Source organism: Rattus rattus, chromosome 2, assembly GCF_011064425.1.
Source record: "Rattus rattus isolate New Zealand chromosome 2, Rrattus_CSIRO_v1, whole genome shotgun sequence".
Lineage (NCBI taxonomy): Eukaryota > Metazoa > Chordata > Mammalia > Rodentia > Muridae > Rattus > Rattus rattus.
The window spans coordinates 195,978,312-196,001,900 of record NC_046155.1 but is presented as its reverse complement, the minus strand read 5'-3'; the positions used below and the strand labels follow the sequence as shown (position 1 = coordinate 196,001,900).

The following is a 23,589-nucleotide window of genomic DNA, read 5'->3' as shown; positions in this document are numbered from 1 at the left end:
AGGGCTCACAGAAAAACAAGTGCCCCTGAAATGATCTAAAACCTAAGAATTTCTAATTACATCTTAAAGAATAATATATGATATATTGATGATATATATGATAGCATATGGATGTCAAGGAATACAGAGATGAATTCTTAGACCAGTTAAACATCTCTCAAGAAGCAATGACCCAGATCCTTAATAATTTTTTCAGACCACTGTCTATAAATGGTGGCTCTTTATTTATTCAATAATCACTTGTTAGAAAATGTTTCATTGTCAAGGACTCATTGGCAAACATGCTCTCGGGCAGTTTCCAGTCAGACATGAGAGAAAGGTGACTAGAGGAGGGGAAGATGGCCCATTTGGTGAAGTGATTTCTGCACAAACATGGAGACCTGCTGAGTTTGATCCCTAGCACCCATATAAAATAGTCAGGCATGCAGCCATACATCTGTACTCAGAGAGCAAGGGACCTGGACATAGGAGCGTCTTTTAGGACTTACTGGGGAGCGGCTCTAGCCAAATGGGGAGGTTCCAGTGAGAATCCCTGTCTCAAAAACTAAGATGTAACGCTATTGAAGAAGACACCTGGTCTTGAGGTCTGGCCTCCACAGGCACACACACACACACACACACACACACACACTCATACACATACTGTACAAACACACTCACATACACACTGTATACACACACTCATACATACACTTTACACACACACTCATATATACATACTGCACACACACACATGCACACACACTCACATACATATATCTCATATACACATATACTCATACATACACGGTCACATACACACTGACATACACACACTCACATTCTCACACACACATATACACACTGTACACACACAGTCACATACATACACTTTACACACATACTCATATATATATATTTATATACTGTACACACACTCACATACACACTGACATACGCACACTCATATTCTCACACACATACATACCCACACTGTACACACACACTCTCATATACACACACTGCACACACACATACAAAATTCCCATACACACACACTCACACACAGAAAGAGAGAGAGGGAGAGGCAGAGAGGCAAGGGATGGAGAGAAAAATAGAGAGGGTACAATGACTCAAGAATAATGAGGTCTGCCCGTGAATGCTCAGAGCATTCAGAAGCACAGAGGAGGAAGGCGAGCTCACCCACCGGAAGTATGCAGTCAAGGAAGACTGCCTGTGAGCTGATCACATCAAATGCTTGAAAGAAAAAAAAACCCTGGACTTCGAGGCTATGGTACAACACTGTAGGCATGGCTGATCCAAGGAGCTTCAACACAGAGCGGCAGGAGGACCACGCTGAGTGGCCAAGCCATGTCACACAGGGCCTTGAAAGCCATGTTTTAAGCTGTCAGGTTGAAGGAAGTCCAATGGCTAGCCATTGAATGGACGTGAGCTCATGACTGATGCCACGGGAGCTACATTTAAGAAAATCTGTTCTAAGTCTTTCATTCCCAACTGTGAGCCTGCAGTCACCAATACCACTGCAAAAGAAGCCTCCTGGCCCTTTATAGTCAGCGACAGCATGGATTGTTGGGTTCCACACAGTTTCTGGCAACAGCACAGACCACAGGCATCCACTTGGTCTCCAGTGGCAATACAGGCAGGCCATGAACCTCAACACAGCCCTCAACCACAGCAGGAACCATGGACACATCACAGCCCTAGAGAGCAGTACAGGCTACAGACACCAACATGCCCTCCTCTGGAAGCAACATGGGTCATTCCTGCCCCCACCCTACCTCACCCTACCCTACCCTAAAGAAAGAAACAGTCTAGACAGGAAGCCATTGGAGAGAACTCTTAAACATTGTGATTAAAACATGTAGCTCTACACAATTGATGGCTCCTGTCATGAGGGATGAGGAAGGATTTGTTTTTTCTTTAAGGGGCTAGACACTGAGAGTCTGACCAATCTCCAATGAGTATATGAGCAACATAAATTAGACTTGGATTCCTTTTTCTCTTTCTTTCTGTCCTTCTTTTCCTTGGAGGAGACCTTAAGGGTTCAGGGTAGACCTGGGAAGACTGGGAAGTGAACCTGATCAGGGTGTGTTACATGAAACTCACAAATAATCAATAAAAAGATTATGCTGAGAGGGAAAACAAAACAAAACAAGAAAATCCACTCTGGTATTTAGGTGGACAGAGGGAAAGAGATAGCCAAGTGACAGTCTGGTAAGAGGAGAGAAGGACCAGGCATCACACTGCAGAAGGGATAGTACGAAGAGGAACCACTTGGTGTGTCAATTACTTCTGCTTTCGCTTTGAAAATTCCACCATTTTCTTTCAAAGAGGAAACAGAATACTGTCCCTTCTGTCCCATTTATGAATAACCCAGCTATAATCAAAATGGGCACTGCTGCTACACATAATAAAATTTGAAATATTTGAAATATTTAGAATGGGCACCACCTATCCTACCAGTCCCTGTCTGTCTAGGAAGAGCTACCGTGCCTGAGCCTGTCTTCCTTACTCCATGAGACGCAGAGCTGCTCATCTTTGCCATCCTGCCCTAGGCAGTACTGGAAGCTCGTGAAGCTCGGCAAACATCAGATTAGGGGAAAATGAGATGCAATAGGTCAGATGTGTCAAACAAACCTTCAGAAACACAGGGGACAAAAATAGGTCTCCTCTGCCCCACTTGATAGGAAACACATGACAGCAGAAAATTGAACTAATTTTCTGAATGGAAAAATAAAGGCGAGTAAATGTCGAAAAGCTGCTGGGAGAAATGCCCCATGTTAAGAGCAATGTTAATAGAACCTCCCAGGGCCAATGGCAGCAAGAGAAATAGGAAAATAGACCCACTGAGGGAGCTGGAGTAAGTGCAGGGTGGCTCGGGGAATGAGGGATTCCATAAATAGCCAATCTCCACCAAAGGACAGAATTCACTGGTGCTCAGGACCAAGGGAAGTGGGTCACGAGCCACAGTGGTGATGGCTCCAAGTCAGAGGTCATGCAGATGACACAGTACACCTGCTAACCCCATCAGCCATTTTCTTCTAATACCTCAGAAACTCTAAAGGTGTGGCCATCTTAATTTATCTGTTTTAACCGGGGCTTCTGTTGCTGTAAAGAGACACCATGACTATGACAACCGTTATAACAGAAAACATTTAACCTAACCAGGGCTGGCTTCCAGTTTCAGAGGTTCTGTCCATTATCATCGCGGCATCACAGGAAGCCATGGTGCTGCAGAGGTTGCTGAGAATTCTACATCCGGATCAGCAGGCAGCAGGAAGAGAGTGTGAGCCACCGTGTGTGACTTAAGTTTCTGAAACTTTAAAGCCCAGTCCCAGTGACACACCTCCTCCACCCTAGTCAAATAATGCCATTCCCCATGAGCCTACGAAGCCATTTTCAAACTACCACATCCTCTGAAGATAATTACATCTCTCCTTCGTACCTAACCCATACCCCAGCTGATAGTAGATTCGGAGTGGTTATTAAATAGATATCTTTCATTTTTATTTTTAATTAGCATATACAACTACATTTCGTTATGGACTTTCAAATTTTGTTTCTCCTTGCCCTACCTCTGGGCTCTCTTCTCCCCGCCCCTTCCCCTCTTTGAACTCCACCCCCTTCCTCCCTTCCTTTCTACATTCCTCTTCTGTGTCTTATCATCTTCCCCCTCTTCCACACCTTTCCCTTTCCTGTCTTTTTCTAGTCTCAGGGCCTACATGGCACTCACACCCACAACTTCATGTAAGCCTCATCAGCAAGGCCCATGCATGAGAGAGAACACATAACTTTCTTGTACTTTCTAAATTTCAGGGACTATTTCAATGTTAGATGCTCTCTTGTTACCTAAATATCCCATTCCTCTTACACGCAGAAGACAAATTTGTCCCAGTTGAATAATGACATCCTTCCAGTGCAAAAAACTAAACCACACAGGGAACATGTTATCACTGAAGGCCTTGACAACACTGTTGTTGGTTTTTTCCATTTCTCTGTCCTTATAACATATTCATATGCCTATAGGCACATACATTTTTATAATTTTCATGGACTTTGAGGGCTAGAAGGATGGCTCACCAAGCCTAATCACCAATCCCCAGGACCTACGAGGTAGGAGGAGGAAAAAGAATCCACTGGAGGAAATCGTCCTCTGGCTTCCAAGTGCACACCTTGGGTATGTGTCAGTGTGCATGTGCATTCATCCACACACAAGTGAATGAACAAATTCAAGAGTAGATCATGGGCATGTCAAAGGATCACACACCAGGTAAAGGCACTTGGAACAAAGGCTGGTGACCTGAGCTGCACCCCCAGAACTCACAAAACAGAGGGAGAAAACTGATGTCTTCAAGTTCTCCTCTGACCCACTGACATGTGTACTTACATACCTACACAAACACAGACACACGAGCATGCGCACGTGCGCGCACGCGCACATACACAGTATAAACACAACTAAAATTTTATATTCTCATAAACATTGGTTACTCTAACCTCCTGCACCTTCCTCTCCACACTTATGATATTCATTTGCTTTTACCCTTCATGGTAGAACCTTTTGGCAATATCCTACAACAGCTCATACTCTTTCACATTCTGGCAAAATTCTCCTACTCCCACTCTATTTATATATCTGGAACCAAAAGCAACCATCCATTGTGTCCAGTGACCACCTCTTGCTTGCCTTCATTTGAAATGGTGACTCTATAGACATGACAGTACATACCTAACTATTCTCTCTTTTCATTTTCAGTTTCCTGCCCCGTTTGTCAGAGTTTCCACTAGTTCTAATGACAAGCTTTTCCTACTATTTAGAATTAGATCGGATGTGAAGTATGCTCATTGCTGTATGTCTGGGACATGAAGTGAACAAGAAGCCAGAGATTTTACAAGATACCTTGATGCAGCTTCCAGGAACTGTCCAGGGGACACCTTCCCCATTTGCTATTGCTCCAACTTGCCTTGGAAACCGCACTCACACGCCCAATTTGGCACCAAGTCTAGGCTCTCTTCTTCTGATAAATCACTTAAACTTGGTCACATAGTGAGCTTCTTGTGTTCCTGCCTCCACCTCCTAAGTACTGAGGGTAAAGATGTACACCACAATGCCCAGCTTGAGTGTTGCTTGGATTTGAACCTAAGCAACTACTCTACTGTCTTAGGGTTTTACAGCTGTGAACAGACACCATGACCAAAGCAAGTCTTACAAGGACAACATTTAATTGGAGCTGGCTTACAGATTCAGAGGTCTAGTCCATTATCATCATGGAAGCATGCAGGCAGGTATGGTGCAGGAGAAGCTGAGCGCTCTACATCTTCATCTGAAGGCTGCTAGTTGAAGACTGGCTTCCAGGCATCTAGGATGAGGTTCTTAAAGCCCACACCCACAGTGACACACTCACTCTAACAGGGCCACACCTACTCCAGCAAGGCCACACCTCCAAATAGTGCCCCTCCCTGGGCTGAGCATATACAAACCACTACGTCTACTGCCAACTTAGCTGCAGCTCCAGCACCTGTGAGGGACTTCTGCACCTCCGAAGAGGTCATTAGATCACAGCTGACAGTCCCATGCCAGTCCACATCCACTTCTATGACAAATGCTGCATCCCAATGACAAACCTACCCATTCTTCCTGCCTAAGTTTACCGATATACATAATACACTTGCTCAAGCTACATATGTATTTCAGGCAAACAGACAGCTATAGTTTTTAAAGGAATCCATAACTTCAATGCAATTACTATTAAGAGAAATTGTCCTATGGGAGTTGATAAGAGGTTTCACAGTATCTTAGTGATCGTCTTCCTAAAACACAGAGAAGGTTTTTCTTCAGTTCAGGGCTGTATTCTTGATCTCTGAACAGCCAGAGGTCTTGCTGCTTAGGGGTCCTAAGACTGAAACCTGATAACAGAGTCATGTGATTCCACTGAAGCTGATGAGTTGAAGAACTGGGAACTTGAAGTCTACTCATCTCATATTTTACTTATTCATCAAAACGGGAATTTCTAAAGCCTGCAGTGTTCCAGAGCATTCTCACACAGGTACTCACATTGCCTTCGGTGGCCATACTGGGTGTCAGACTGCCAGAAACAAAATCTGGAAGAGAAAAATATTTTCAGTTAAGTGTAGGCTTATACTGCTCATAAAATCATATCCCTCTTTAGGTAGAGGGAGAAGGTATCGACATTATGATTGATAAACTTCGCCATAATGATAATTCATTAATTGGCTTTTAATCTCAAATTCAGTAAATCAATGTCTTAGAGTTGAATTTGTAAAAATAAGCCATTTTTGGCTGAACATTACCAGTATGTTTCTGGCAATGAACTTGACACATACGGTTCAGATACTTTGTTGCATTTGGGGGTTGGATTTTGTTGTTGTTGTTGTTGTTGTTGTTTGTGAAGAACAGTGTGGACATGTGGGCAACATGGAATAATTGAACCATTGCTATCATCAAATGTCATAGATGTAGCCAACCCCTCAGAAAGTCCCAGCTGTGGTACGAAGAGAAGTCCTTTCGCACGTGCCTGTGTTGTAGCGGGGCACCTGAAGAAACAAGGCACTCTGTGGCTTCGACTAAAGCAAATGAAAACAGAAGGGGGAAACCTAGCCTCGCAAGACACAGAAGTTTGCTGACGTCCCAAAGCCACTGAAATTCCTGGAAGTGGGACATTTCCTAACTTACCCCATGACACCTGCTCAGATCCATACCCCTCACTCCATCAACCTGATCTCTTATCTCAAAGGTCCCCCAAACTTGAAGACTGCCACCCCATTTTTGCAATTTGTATCTTTAAAACTGTAATTTGTTGTTAACAAACAAGGTAGTGGGGTTCCTTTGGGTATATTTATGTAAATATGCTATTATGCTTGGCTTTGAAGATGCTCTCCCTGGACTCAGGGATCCTTCCGTCTCTACCTCTCCAGCACTGGGATTATAAGCACATGCTACCACACCTGGAACATCCATGTCGGTTCTGAGGATTGAACTGGGGACATCATATTTTTGTGGCAATCATTTTTTCCCCCCAGGACTAGTTACTCTTATTTTTTTCTATAAATGTCATAGTTTTATTTTCTTAGGGTTGAATAAAATTCCATTGTGTATATTTGCTGTGCTTTCTTTATCCATTTATCTGTTGGGAGATATCTGACCTGATTTCATTTCTTAGTTATCATGAGTAAAGCCACACTTAAGCACAGATATCCACATGTCTTAGGGCCCTTCAGCTTTATACTTGATACGGTATGCTACTACTTTTTAATATCAAAAATCCCATACTTTCATAGAGGGGAATGAGACATTTATTTATAAAGTGTAAAGGAAACACAAAGACTGACACTTTAAGCCTGTAACTTTCAATGTACTTACAAAAGTCACCAACTAGAGGAATTGTCTATGCATTTAGTACACACCAATAAGAAAATAACAAAGTTACAGAAGAAGGAATGAAGGGAAATTCAAATGACCTACCCTTAAATATTAGCAGTAAAAGAAGCATAAAATAAAACAATTTGATTCCATTTAAGTGGTGAAAGCTGACTTTAGAGGAAGCCTGGAGGAAGACAGCCATTACAGATGTGCTAGACAGCTGTTGAGACCATACCATCGATAATGGTAATTGTGTAACAACTGAGACTCACTGAGACTTTTCTGTGTGACATAAAGTATCTTAGCACCACCACGCCTAGCAGGAAAACAGTTTGCAACATATTGCTAATTAAAACACGGGTTGGAATATATTTGGGTTATCGTCTGGTTGGTTTGATTTCATTTGGTTTTGGTTTTGATTTTTCAAGACAGGGTTTCTTTGTATAACTCTGGCTGTCCTGCAACTCACCCTGTAGACAAGGCCTGGCCTCAAACTCAGAGATCCACCTGCTCTGCCTCCTGAGTGCTGGGATTAAAAATGTTTGCCCCCACCACCCTCTGGGTTGAAATATGTACAGAGTAATAACCAGTTTTACTGGCATGCCTATGACTAACACTCTAGAGGATGAGGCAGGAAGATCATGAGCTATGGGCTAATTTGGGCTACATAGTCACTTTGTATCTTTACAAAAGAATTATTGGGGGCTGGAGAGATGGCTTAGTGGTTAAGAGCACTGACTGCTCTTCCAGAGGTTCTGAGTTCAAATCCCAGCAACCACATGGTGGCTCACAGCCATCTGTAATGAGATCTGATGTCCTCTTCTGGTGTGTCTGAAGACAGCTACAGTGTACTTATATATAAGAAATAAATCTTAAAAAAAAAAGAATTATTGGATGATTCCATTATTTTATGCAAGAAAATAACTTTAAAGGATGAAGCGATGACTCTGTGGTTAAGAACACGTGCGGCTCTTGCAGACAACCCTAGTTCACTCTCCAGCCTCCATGCAGAGCAAACTCACAGCCGTCTGTACCTCTATTCCAGGGAATCCAAAGTCCTCACTGACCCCTGCAGGCACCTACACACATGGCCACCCATCACCCCACAAAAGGAACTAAACACAAGTCTTTAAAGATATATATCAATATAGCAAGAGAAAATAAGTCTGAATATATTTTCAGGAAAAGAAAACAAAAACAAAATGCCTACAGTGATTATCCTTAGGAACTGGAATAGCCAATCATTTATTTTTATTGTCTTCCTATTTATTTTCTATAATAAGTTTTTATATATAAAATAATAATGTTGATAAAGATTCCAATGAATATTTTATTGACTAATGTGTTTTTAGCATCCATTGGTTGAGAAAATGCATCACAAGCTAAAGATAGCACTTCTAGGTAAAGAGAAAAAAAATAATGTAGACATTAAGAGCAGATATTTTGGATTGGGCTAAAATAGAAGTAAAGACCCCCATCTGTGAGATGGAGTTAACCTAATCCATATTCCTTTCTTGGGGTTAGACAAGAGCTAAATGATGACAGGTCTTCATACAGCTGAAGGCATGACCTAACTCATCATAAAGTCTCACAAATCATGTGTTATAGATATATCCATTGCTTAAGGGAGGATTGGTAACAGTCGGCTGTGCAAACTGTTTAATAATATATGGCGCGGCCCTTTGAAAACTGTCCTTACTCATCCTGAAAGCTAATTGGCCTCTTCTTTACTACAATACGGCAGCCTACTTTCTTGTGTTTCTTCAGTATGTGGTATATAACCAAACTCTCTGGTAAGTTTGCTGTGCTGTGACATATAATTATCAGAGCTTCTTATTTTAAAAATAGCATTATTAACCCCTTCTTAGATGGGAAAATTTAGGCAATTGATTAGAAAGTTTGTGCTTGAATTTGAGTCTGGATTTCCTATTCATTCAAAGTTTCCCTGTCCCCCACCCTATCTCTTTCTTCCCTCCCTCCCTCCCCTCACACACAGGATTTTGCTCAGTTACTAGGTGGTCCTAAAATTCACTCTGTATTCCTTGGTCCTCCCGCCTTAGCCTCCTGAGTAGCTGGGAGTACAAACTTGCATCACTAGGTCCTAATACCTGTTCTATCCCAGCGACCCCATGTTCCCCACAGGGCATTGTTTATGATGGTCACAGTGTTAGGTCATCATTCTGTGGATACTCCTGTACCTCAGTTGATAAAGAGATCAGCAAATACAAATCAATTCTTTGTGCCCAGATGCCTATGCTGGTGAAGAACAAAGTCTAGGGCGCACTGTTCAAAGGCTTCCTTAAACTGATAGGTCGCACCATCAGAAGACTATTCCCATTAGAATTCTGAATCTGTTCTTCAGTCAGACTACTAGAAACAACAACAACAACAACAACAACAACAACAACAACAAAAGCCTAGAAAACTTGGGAGAACGATGAAATATCCCCTCCCCCTGCTTTCTCTAATACTGACTTTAATGGAAGACACAGCATTAGAACTGCCTTGGAAAATGAAGAGCATACTGCTTCCGTGTGCCATACTCCCTCTAACTCACCTATCTCTAAAGAGATGCCTCTACCTGAGCTTCACCCCCACCCTACAAGGCTCTTCCTCTTTGCTACTGCAAGACCATTCTATCACAGGGCCTGGCCTGAGGATTTAAGAAATGACCAATTATCTTTTAAGTCTCCATAGTGATCTTGAACCCAAAAGTTTGAACTATCTTACAAGGGAGCTGAACACTCTTTGCTCTGGATTCATCTCTTCCCTATTCTCGGATGTTTACCACACCTCTCTTCATCTCCTGAATTGCTTGGCTTTTCTTTCTTTCTTTCTTTCTTTCTTTTTTTTTTTTTTCAATATACTAAATTCTTTTTTTATTGGATATTTTTTATTTACATTTCAAATGTTATTCCCTTTCCCAGTTTCCCAGCCATAAGAATCCTATCCCATTCCAATCCCCTTCTTCTATAAGGGTATTCCCCCTCCCAAACCATCCCCTTCCTGCCCCTGCCATTCCCCTACACTGGGCGGTACAGCCTAGGTAGGACCAAGTACCTTTCTTTGGTGCCCAACAAGGCCATCACTTGCTACATATGCAGCTGGAGCCATGGGTCAGTCCATGTATAGTGTTTGGGTAGTGATTTAGTCCCTCGGAGCTATGGTTGGTTGGTATTGTTGTTCTTACGAAGTTGCATTGCTTGGCTTTTCTAAAATAAACTTCCTTAAACATATTTGTCCTAATCACATGATTTCTATACATGCTTAACCTTTCCCCAAGATGCTTTATACCATCTATACTTTGACTCCTCTCACCAAATGATGCTTTTAGTCAAGTTCTTGCAAAAGGTTGGTCCCTTTGATGCTATCCAAGAATCTGTGCTTTGATTCATGAAGCTCTCTTCTTTGTAACGAATAATTAATTCTGCAGTTGTTTCATTATTATATGGCACTCCATCACAATACCTACCTGTGTTGAGTGGGTTGGCCTAATGCTGCTTGTATTCTAGAGCTAAGTGGTGACCTCCAAGATTTGGAGTCAGCATGTAGCCTTTGGGTCCCGGCCCCCAAATTAATTCTGATTGGCAACTAAAGATGCCAGCAGCCAGTAGTTGGGGAGAAGAGACATATGTTTCCCAAGCTTGGGACCAGGAGGAGAAAGAAGGGGAGAGACAGAGAAGTCACCATGGAAGAATAAGAAACTATAGGAGAAAGAGCCACAAGGAAGAAGAACATACAGGAGGAAGAAATGGAGTCACCATGTAAAAAGGCCAAGAGAACGTGGCCCAGAGCGGGCTGCTTAATTGGGTCAAGAGCAGCCAAGATGGAACATAGAAATTAGTAAATAGTAACTTGGAGTTATCAGTAGGAAAATGGATTCTAACAGCATGGAGGGTAGGCAGTTTCCTAGCTATTGGGCTGCTTATGGCATAGGAAAATATAAAGGCTGTGTGTGTCTTCCATCCAGGAATGTAAATGGTCTAAGGTGGGAAGGAACCCTGCGCTGAGATTTATTAATTACCATTTACTACAAAGTCTCATTCATATGTTTACTGATACATCCCCAATCTTTGTGTCCTAAATGATTCAGTAAATATTTGTTGAACTAATGAGTTGAATACACCAACAATAGTACTGCTTAATTTTGAATTTCTGTATAGAAACCTATGGGTTCTCTTTTTGGTTTGTTTGCTTGTTTGTTTTGTTTTGTGAAACACCACCATCATGAATGATCCATTACAAATTTTCCTTTCCATCTGTAGGTCATGGCCATGAAACAATACTACTGCCACTCTCTCTTCAGTGGAAGAGCAAATGGTAGAAATAACAGTGGGCATCAGGGCCAGCTGGGAATGAATATTCCTGTACTGTGGTATTCATCTGTGAGCATTGAGTTGATTCCAGAGCTTGGTTTCTTTACACAGGCAAAACCTAAACTGTAGGGGGCAGGAGAGGTGGCTCAGCAATTAGGAGTACCCTGCTCTCACAGAGAACTCAGGTTCCATTCCCACAGTCAGCATGATGCCTCACAACTGTCTGTAACTCCAGTTCTAGGAGATTCAATGCCTTCCTCTGGACTCCATGAACACCAGGCACACATGTGGTGTAAGAACTTAAATGTAGGCAAGCATTCAGACACATTAGAGAGGAATGGAAGTAGTCTAAACCCAATTCCTGTTTCTCCTCCATGAAAAACAGTCAAACAAAATTTGGAAAGACTTGAGTCAGCCAGAGCGTTTCCTAATCTACAGTGAGAACAAACCATGCTAGAGGACACAAGGGCATGTGCTGGTAAAGGTGAATGCATAGATCCAAGGTTTCAATGAAAATATAATTGTTCACACAATGGCTTTCGAAAAAATAATGATAGCAAAATTATATTTAAAATGATTATTTACTTGTTCTTTCACCATCCAACTGAAAATATTACTTTAAGCAAGGTATGTACAAATACAAGAACTAGAGGAAGGAACACTATTTATTTGGTATGTCTTGGTAAATAATTTTTGCATTATCAGATATTTTAAAGATGATTAAGATCCTAATGAGAATGCCATAAAACAATTTTGTGGGTTTGTTTGTTTGTTTGTTTGTTTGTTTGTTTAAAAAGCAGAGAAATGTCTCTCAGGGATTAAAATCACATACTATTCTTTCAGAGGAGTTTAGTTCCAACGCCCACACTAGTCACATCATGATCCTCTGTACCTCTAGTTCCAAGGGAACTGACATTCTTTTCTGGCCTCTGCATGCACTTGAACTCATGTACCCATACCCCCAAACAAATTTAAAAGGAATAAACCTTTTAAAATATTTTTAATGATTTTCTTTCAACAAAATCGAAGCAAAGCCTACTCGAGCAGTCTGCCAAGCATTAATCATAAATGTGGCAGGTCATCATGGTATGTGGCAGGTGGCTGGCAAAGTCTCAAAAGCAATTCTTAGGATAACATCTAAGAGGAGGCTTAAAGAATGTAAGTGCTGGGGGAGTCACCATCCCTGAACTCAAGCAGTATTACAGAGCAACAGTGATAAAAACTGCATGGTATTGGTACAGAGACAGACAGATAGACCAGTGGAATAGAATTGAAGACCCAGAAATGAACCCACACACCTATGGTCACTTGATTTTTGACAAAGGAGCCAAAACCATCCAATGGAAAAAAGATAGCATTTTCAGCAAATGGTGCTGGTTCAACTGGAGGTGAACATGTAGAAGAATGCAGATCGATCCATGCTTATCACCCTGTACAAAGCTTAAGTCCAAGTGGATCAAGGACCTCCACATCAAACCAGATACACTCAAACTAATAGAAGAAAAAGTGGGAAGAATCTTGAAGATATTGGCACTGGAGAAAATTTCATGAACAAAACACCAATGGCTTATGCTCTAAGATCAAGAATCGACAAATGGGATCTCATAAAAGTGCAAAGCTTCTGTAAGACAAAGGACACTGTTGTTAGGACAAAATGGCAACCAACAGATTGGGAAAAGATCTTTACCAATCCTACATTTGATAGAGGACTAATATCCAAAATATACAAAGAACTCAAGAAGTTAGACTCCAGAGAGCCAAATAACCCTATTAAAAATGGGGTACAAAGCTAAACAAAGAATTTTCAGCTGAAGAATATCTAATGATTGAGAAGCACCTAAAGAAATGTTCAACATCCTTAGTCATCAGGGAAATGCAAATCAAATGAACCCTGAGATTCCACCTCATACCAGTCAGAATGGCTAAGAAAAATCTCAGGTGACAGCAGATGCTGGCAAGGATGTGGAGAAAGAGGAACACTCCTCCATTGTTGGTGGGATTGTAAGCTGGTACAACCACTCTGGAAATCAGTCTGGAGGTTCCTCAGAAAATTGGACATTCCACTACCTGAGGACCCAGCTATACCCAAAAGATGCCCCAATATATAACAAAGACACATGCTCCACTATGTTCATAGCAGCCTTATTTATAATAGCTGGAAAGAACCCAGATGTCCTTCAACAGAGGAATGGATACAGAAAATGTGGTACATCTACACAATGGAGTACTACTCTGCTATCAAAAACAATGACTTCATGAAATTCGTAAGCAAATGGAATGAACTAGAAAATATCATCCTGAGTGAGGTAATCCAATCAGAGAAAAACACACTTGGTATGCATTCATTGATAAGTAGATATTAACCCACAAGCTCGAATTACCCAAGATGCAACCCACAGACCACAGGAAGCTCAAGAAGAAGGATGACCAAAATGTGAATGTTTCCACTTCTTCTTAAAAGGGGAAAAAATATCCATAGGAGGGGATAGGGAGGCAAAGTTTAGATTGGAGACTGAAGGAACGGCCATTCAGAGCCTGCCCCACATATGGCCCAAAATATATACAGCCACCAAAACTAGATAAGATGGATGAAGCTAAGAAGTGCATGCTGTCAGGAACCGGATATAAATCTCTCCTCAAAGACACAGCCAGAACATGTCAAATACAGAGGGAAACGCTAGCAGCAAACCACTGAACTGAGAACGGGACCCCTGTTGGAGGAATTAGAGAAAGGACTGAAAGAGCTGAAGGAACTTACAACTCTATAAGAACAACAATGCCAACCAACCAGAACTTCCAGGGACTAAACCACTACCCAAAGACTATACATGGACTGACCCATGGCTCCAACTGCATATGTAGCAAAGGATGGCCTTGCTGGGCACCAATGGAAGGAGAAGCCCTTAGTCCTGCCAAGGTTGGACACCCCAATGTAGGGGATTGTGGGGGTGTTAAGAGGAGGTGAATGGGGGGGTGGTTAGGGGACTTATGGACAGGAAGCCAGGAAAGGGAATAACATTTGAAATCTAAATAAGAAATACCCAACTTAAAAAAAAAAAAGAGCAAGGGAGAGAAAAAAAAAGGAAGAATATAAGTGCTCACCCGCCCAGAGAGCAGGATGTAGAGAAGGGAGAGGGCCCCGCAGGCGTCCTCCTTGGCCGCCTTTACCCCACGGCAAACTGTGCGAGTGCAGCCAGATCCAGATTTGATTTTTTGTAAAGAAAACAAAAGTCCAGCCATTAAATATACACTGGAAATTCCTATAGAGCCTGTAACCACAAGTACCAGTTATTATGGAGTGGAACATGCTACAGTTGCCATGACCTCTTCCATTTTATCAGTCTTTCCATGACACCTTTGGAGGGTCCTCTGGGGTGACTCCTTCTGGAGGAGCATCTTCCTCATTCTCAGTGGTGCCAAGTTCATATCCTACAGGTTTAACAGGTGATGTCACTATATTTGTGACCTTATATGATTATGAAGCTAGAACTACCGAAGACCTTTCCTTTAAAAGGGTGAAAGATTTCAAACAATTAACAATATAGAAGGAGACTGGTGGGAAGCAAGATCAACTGCTACCGGAAAGAATGGTTATATCCCAGGCAATTATGTAGCGCCTCCAGATTCCATTCAGGCAGAAGAATGGTATTTTTGGCAAAATGGGGAGAAAAGACGCTGAGAGATTACTTCTGAATCCTGGGAATCAGGAGGTAAATTCTTAGTAAGAGAAAGTGAAACTACTAAAGGTGCTTATTCCCTCCCAATTCATGATTGGGGTGAGGTAAGGGGTGACAATGTGAAGCATTACAAAATCAGAAAACTTGACAGTGGTAGATACTACATGAGGACCAGAGCTCAGGTTGATACCCTACAGAAGCTGGGGAAGCATTACACAAAACATGCTGATGGATTATACCACAGTTAACAACTGTCTGTCCAACTGTGAAACCCCAGACTCAAGGTCCTGCAAAAGATACTTAGGAAATCCCTCGAGAATCTTTGGGACTAGAGGTTAAACTAGGTCAAAGATGCTTTGGCAAAGTGTGGATGGGAACATGGAGTGGAACCACAAAAGTAGCAATCAAAACACTAAAGCCAGGTACAATGATGTCAGAAGCACTCATTCAAGGAGCTCAGATATCGGAAAAATTAAGGCACGATAAACTTGTTCCACTCTATGCAGTTGTTTCTGAAGAGCCAATTTATATTTTCACTGAGTTTCTGTCAGAAAGGAAGTTTGTTAGAGTTCCTTAAAGAAGGAGATGGAAAGTATTTGAAGCTTCCATGGCTGGTTGATATGGCTGCTCAGATTGCTGAGGGCATAGCATATATTGAAAGGATGAACTATATCCACCGAGATCTCCGAGCTGCTAATATTTTTGTAGGAGAAAATCTTCTATGCAAAATATCAAGTTTTGACTTAGCAAGACTCATTGAAGACAATGAATACACAACTGGAAAAGGTGCAAAGTTTCCAATCAAGTGGACAGCTCTCGAGGATGTGCTGTATGATCGGTTCACACTAAAGTCAGATGTGTGGTCATTTGGAATTCTACAGACAGAGTTGGTAACAAAAGGAAGACTACTGTAAAGTGCTGGGACAAAGAGCCAAGGCACAGAATGCCTTGCCCTCAGGGCTGTCCAGAATCCCTCCAGGAATTGATGAATCTTTGCTGGAAGAAGGATCCTGATGAGAGACCAACATTTGAATATATTCAGTCCTTCTTGGGAGACTACTTCGCTGCTACAGAGCCGCAGAACCAACTAGGAGAAAATTTAGAATCCAAGTAGCCTGGGTGCACAGATAGGCCAAAGGTAAAGACCTGGTGTGAGTTCTTCCTGCACAGGAATGAGAAGATACTCTTCACTCTGCATGTTTCTTATGGTAAACTGGAATTCCAGATATGGTTACACAAGACCACTTTTTTTTCTCTCCAAGTGTTAAACTCTAAAGTACCAATAATGCATCTTATAACTTACGCAGGGTCCAGAAACAGTAGGGCAGATACTGTGACTGTGGACGATGGCCTGGTAAGAAAGAGCAGCAGGACTACTGCTTACTAGTCACTGCCTTTTCTTCCCCAAACTCAGACTTGCTAAGAGAAAACTATGTATTATGATGAACAAAACTTGGCTGTTAGACCACAGTAAAATCTAAAATCAAAGAACTTCATGGAACCAAATAATTCCATTTTTTAATTTTTCTAGGATTTTTTTCTCAAGTTTTCCTGTTTTGTTTTTTCTGTTTAATAGTCAGCGTGCAGTCTTATCAGAGGCCTCCTTTTGGGTGAAAGTAGACCAAGTCTTCCAAATGCAAAGAAATGGATTATAGATAGAATCAAAAAATTAATTAAATGTTAGACCACAGCCATGGAATTTAGAAGTGTAATACAGAATGTTCAAACTTTGTCCATAGAACTGGAAAGCAAAAACAAAAACAGAAAACAAAAAACAAATGTTTCCCATCAGTCATGTCTTGAACTGTTCAGCTTTGAATAATGAAGGTAACCAGATTAATCTTTTAAAAAGATGTATTGATTTTTTTAAGGTTATATACAATTGAGATAATACTATCCAGTCCAAAGGAAAAGTCTCGTTATTTGCATAGCATAAAAATAAAAACCTAACATTTAAGCAATCAGTTTTAAAGAACTTAATACAGTCCTTTGAAATGTTGCTAAGATGTTTTTATGGTTATGGGCTCCACAAGTAGAGAACATCAGCAGATCAGGGACTTGGATGCCCTTTGCTTATATTGAGTATAGAATAGGAGAGAAGAAAATGTATTTAAAGAAATATGAGAGAAGTAATGTGAAAGCTCTGCAGGTACCGGGCTGGGATGAGCGTTTGATGTTGGTGTTATGGAGAGACAACATGACTGGCGCTCAGAGCTCCTCATTAGCTGTTTCCTTAGACTTTGAAAGTTATAAAGTATGATTACAAAACTAATTTTCTTATCATATATACTAAATAAGTTTTACTTCCTCAAAATAGAGAAGATAAGGCTTTACCCTAATTTCAGTGGCCCAGCTTTTATATAGAACCTTTTAGAACAACACGTTTCAAATCCCTGTTTGAAACTTGACTTACATTTTTCAATATACTTGATGGTTATTGTATTTTCCTTTTATAATATAATTAAGTTGAGGAAGAATACTTATTCTGAGCAGCTGTAATTTAAAGGGAAAAGTTTTGCCCATTTAAAGTGCAGAAGTAAAACATTTAAAACGAGAGTTTTTCTAACTCAGAAATTATGAAATATTAATTTGAACTGCGTAGCGTTAACAGTTTAAGGGTCTAGCAAGAGAAAAATGGAGTCAGCTAAATGAAATAAAGGTCTAATGTTTATGTTTTAAAATGCTGTGTTTTATAGTTACATTTTAAGGCATTATATCAAGTTCTCTTTATTTTCAGAATATAATTTTAAACTCCCATCGGTAAATGTAAAAATGTGGGTCATGGTAAATATGTTCAATTTAAACCTTTTTAAATGAGACAAGTGAACTCTATGTAAGTTGGCAAAAGTTCTGCTACTAAAAGTTGTATTTGCTTTTCTTTTACTTAACCTATTCAGTACTGAATTCTCTGCCAAGAGGATCTCCTAAAAAGACTGGGTCCTTATTGCCTTGATGTCTACAGTCTGTGACATGAATGTTTCAAAGGGCTTCATGTGAACTATGGTATTAGAGTTTATCTAAGCATTCTTTAAAGGGTAATAAAATTGTGTTTATGTACTAATGCTGATCAGAAAATAAGGCAGAAAAAAATGATGCCATTCTTTAGATTTTAATGGAGCAGTTAGTTCCTCAGAATAGAAATTGTATAGTAAGTATGCAACACTAACTTAATGTGCTTTCAGTTTAGATTGTTATATATTTTTAATTATTAAGGAAAAGAAACAGTTTTGTACATTTGAAGTTTTTTTTTCCAACAGCTTTTATCTGTATTGTCTTTACACAGAACTTTAGCAACCTTACCAAAAAGAAAGTTGGCAAAAGCAGCCTTCTGGCACAAACACTTTTTTAAATAAGTAATGGTAGCCTAAGACTCAATATTTTAATAAAATATTGTGATATTGTTTTGTGAATAACTAGAGTAAAATTCTTTGTTGAATGCAAAAGGAGGAGGAGGAAGAGGAGGAGGAGGAGGAGGAGGAAAGTCCTCAGTGAAAGGTAAGGTGTTGTAGAGTCACCTTCCAGACGTGACAGGGCTGAGCTCGGCAGCCATGATTCCCAGACAGGCACAAGACTGAGCCCATCAACATTCCTGCATAGAGAGTGGAGGAGCTCACAAGGCCAAGCTCCTCTTGAAGGTTTTATAGCTACTCACCGATAGCTAGAGAGAGGCCCCAGCCCTCCATAAGGAGCTATGGCAGTCCATGGTTTCCAGGAAATGAATAGACAATTTCTTGAGTGGTACAGATGCAGGCGAGTTACACATATTCCTTTAGATAACTCTCATCTGTGTGCCTGTAAATACCCCTGAGTAAACTCACTGATTCGCCGATATAAAACAAAAAACCTGAGAAGTAGAAGCAGAGCCAGCGAAGTAGAAGAGGTTCAGTCTGAAGGGTAAGAAGATAGGAGAGGGAAATAGGGGTGAACGCAGTCGCTATGTCAATGTCATGATGGAATTATTATATAAGCAATATTTGCTAATAAAATCCTTTTAAAAGTCCAAGGCATTTTACATATGTGAAAACTATTTTTAAATTTTCACAGATATAAAGACCAACACTAAGATTATGATTAGCTTTGTACTCTTTCGTTCTAGCAATGAACAATATTCATCCATGGCTATATCCCACAGTTATAGAGAAAAGGCTGCATCTATGTTAAAGATCATGCACTCAACCACGATATTGCTCCACTGTAGTCATAGCTATTGTACAAGGATGTAATGTATTCATATTGTTAAATTATTCATGAACAATAATTGGAACAATAACTCACTCCACATAAAATCAATTTCTATAAATAATTACTCCACGGAAAATTCAATTAAATTTTATTTAATTGCTGTAGCACAGATGTGAAAATTATCAATAGTTGGTCAAGCCTAAACATATCATATTTTAGGATAAAAGTCCAGACAGGAAAAGGATCATAATTTGAATCTTAGGAGAAAAGAAAAAATATATAATTCTTAAGTCCTCAAGGTAAATTTTTAATGATGGAACTCATCAAATCTTTGTGGTATTTATTATACACAATTACGGAGATTCACAGTGTTCTAGAACCCATATCTTTTATGTGTATGATATAAGCTTATATGACAATTTAGGGAACCTGGGTCTCCACGAGGCTTCCAGATTATTTCATATGTGCCAAAACTATATACCCAGTACACTAAAACATGTGCATTAGAGGCAAACATACTAATGTCTGAATCTCAACTCCATCACTTGTTAAATATACAAACTTGTAAACATCACTCATTCCTCTGATTGGGGGGTTACCTCACAAGTTAAACAGAAATAATAATAACCAACTTACAAAGGTTTTGTGAAAACTAAATAAGAGCTTACGGCAAGCACTCAGGCATAGCGAATGCTCAGTAGGTGGGAGCGATTGCCTAGGATGGGAGCAATTATCTAGAAATAGGTTTGTTATACAAAACTACTCTTCCAAATGGAATGAGTGCACACTTAGGAGGTTTAGGCAGGTGTGGTAATGGGCCCCATCAAACGGAGCTGCTCTCACACTCTGCGGCTGATTAAAATCCCTGGCTGGATCTCCCCACAGCAGTTTTGAAGCCTCATTGCTGATCTCAAGAGTACACTTTTCTCGGTTATGCTGATAACAGTCATCTTCCTTAGAGAACTCAACACTCAACAACAGGTAGCAAGCCAAACCAATGACATCATGTGCCTTTTCCTTTCTACTTTTTAAGTCTATGACTTGAAGGACAGTGCATTCCTGACAGGTCTGCAGCTGGAGAGTAGAAAGCATCATTCATCGTCACATGAGTCCTAGAGTTAACCTGGGAGAAGCTCTACTTACATACACAAGTGAAGAGTTGTTCAGTCCGCTTTGAGCGCTTATCCAAGTGATACCAAGCACATTACAGCTGCTTTAGAAACTGTAACTCAGAAGTGTCTGCTATGGTCCCATATCATTTTGAAACCAGAAAGTAGATCAAGACTATGGCTTTGCAACAAACACTGTATTATTAAAGAAGGCCGGTATGGTCACTGCTTTGAACTAAGAATAAAAGTTTTATTACATGGATTTGTAGGTTCATGAGACCTAGCAGCAGTGTTTGATCTGAATAATGACATTTAACATGTAAAGGCTTATCACTTTGACGTGTCAAAAAAAAAAGGAGACTAGGGTGAGTGATATGAAAATATTTGCTGCATAAACCTGATAACACAGTTCAAGCATTAGATCCCATGGTAGACAGAGAGAATGGAAACGTAAGGTGGCCTCTGATCTCCACACAACTGCTGTGGCACTCATGTGCCCAGACTCACACACCATATACATAAACAATGCACACACGCATACAAGAACATGTGTACACATGCACACACACCATATACATTCACATACACATATACACATGCCATGCATGCAATACACTTGCACACACACCATATCCAAGTGCATACACATGCACATACACCATATGCACAAACAAACGCATGCACACACATACATACCATATGCATACACACATACTTGAATACACATACAATAACAGTAAAAACATTGTAAAAAGATCATAACTGTGATTTAGAAATAATTTTCCAGTTTAAATAAAATGTGGGCTAGGCTCACTCTCCTTTGCCTGAGCTTTAAGTGAAAACACCAGAGTGCTGAACTAAGACTTCTAAAAGCACAGATTAACTCGTAACCCACTTACTCTCTGAAATAACAATGTTAGCATTTGATAGAGCATTAGAAGCCTTTACATGTTAGAAGAAATAGGCAGATTTATAGAAAGTTGAGAAATATAGGTAAACTTGGTATCCTTGTTAACCTGGAAACCAGAGAAGCATGGCAGCAGTGGTCCTTCCTCCTTAGGGTGTAAGACTCAGTCATCAAAACCATGCAGTTGACATAGCAGAGACCATTTCCCCTTGGCTGACACCTGGAGCATTTGTTCAGCAGGCTCGTGCTGCTGATGGGCCATCACAGTGGCACCGTAGAAAGCAAAGAGAACACTCGTCCTGGCTCCTGTGTAAAAGCATGGGACATGAAATAATCCATTCGCTTTGCCAATTAACATGAAATTTCTCCTGTCATGCCAGAGCAGGTGTGAAGAAAGCAAATACAGAGTGACCTGCCATTAGAGTGTGCATGGTGACATATGCTAGTGGGTATGCAGGGGTGCAGGTGGTTTGGACTGATTCTCCAGGAAACTGATGGAAACCGAAGTGGTTTTATATTAATTATTTCCTCCTCTTTTTCTTCCTACTCCTCTTCCTTCTTCTCCCCTTCCTCCTCCTCCTCCCCCTGCTTCTCCTCCTCCTCCTTTTTGGATTTTAATTTCAGTTCTGTCAGTCTGTTTTCTTACTTCAGAAAGTTCTCCATTTTGGTTTTCTCTCTTCCACTCACTTTGCAGAACATCTTTTCCTTTCTCTCCACTGTGGCGAGGAATTGACAGATGGCTATGAGAATTACAGGCTTTTTTATAAAACAGAAAAAACTGTGATGCTTAAAATTACTTTATTTTCAACACCATTAGAATCCGGGAACACATCATCTGAGGAGACTGGCAGGCTCCTTCCTGCCTTCTCCATGTATTCTCACACACACACTGTCAGCCCTGACAATCAAGGTTCCACCTCACAGCTCTCACATACATGAGTGAGAGAAAAACCCTTCTTGAACTCAGTGTCAAACTTTGTTCCCTGCAGACCATATCGCCAGAGTAATAACAAAGTAGCTAGCTGAAAGGAATCCCAAACAAGCCCTCTCTGTTGTCCCCTGAAAGGATCTACCAATACCTAGCACAAATAACTGTTGGCCATGGTCTTCTGGGAGGCACGAGGATCCTCTGAGTTTCTCAGCTACAGGCATTTCTTGCTTTTCTGTAGGCTTCCAAAACTCTTAACTCAAAGGTTAGAGTCTATACCTACAGCATACTCATAGGTTGGAACAACACAGTACCTGCCACAGACTGCACCCCAGCAGAAGTTTCTCCTGTTCCCAAGTTGGAACCTAGTCACCCCCTTCACTAGTGTGAAGTACCCTCATGGGCATAAATACTCAATTCTACAAGTACTTACATAAACAAGCCCTCAAAAGAATAGGTATATTCCAGCCCTGGACCACATTTGTATATACACTCAAATGCACACAAACATACTCTATGGGAAGTCCTTGTTCACCAGTGCACGCAACCTATAGGTAACTCTGCGTTCTCTTTGCTGGGATCCAAGGGACTTGGAACTTATCACACTAAGATCCAAACTTATTGTGTGTTGAAGTCCAATATGAGAGGTGGGAACTCATGTCGTGTCTTTAAAGGTTTATATCTGCCCTGTGTTCTGCATTGCCTAAGAAATAGAGTTCAAAGTCAGGGCAAGGTCACAGAAAGCACTGTCCACAAACAAGTGACCAAGTCTCAGTCCACTAAAGACTCTCTCCTGGTTCCTTCTTATTCCTACAATGGTAGAGTACCAAATAGCACTGTTTATTTCACCGAAGCCTGGAGACAAGAACAGATGACAGACTCTAAGGCAGGTCGAGTATGACATATAATATCCCTTCTCTTTATATCTTTACATTCCCGCCCCAATTCCTCCACAGGAGTAATTGTCGTATGTTCTCTCCATAGAAGAGAGTTTGTTTGTTTCTTGGTGAAATCGTGGCAGTGTGTGCACGCTCTGAGGAGCCAATCAATCTAATTCAGACTTGCTCGTTATCACTTGACTCCACAGCC

At 40.8% G+C, this 23,589-nt stretch overlaps 1 pseudogene; it reads left to right on the top strand.

Moving 5' to 3' along the window:
- The first annotated feature begins 12,765 nt into the window (after positions 1-12,765).
- LOC116893520 lies at positions 12,766-16,488 on the top strand (annotated as a pseudogene).
- The last annotated feature ends 7,101 nt before the right edge of the window (positions 16,489-23,589 follow it).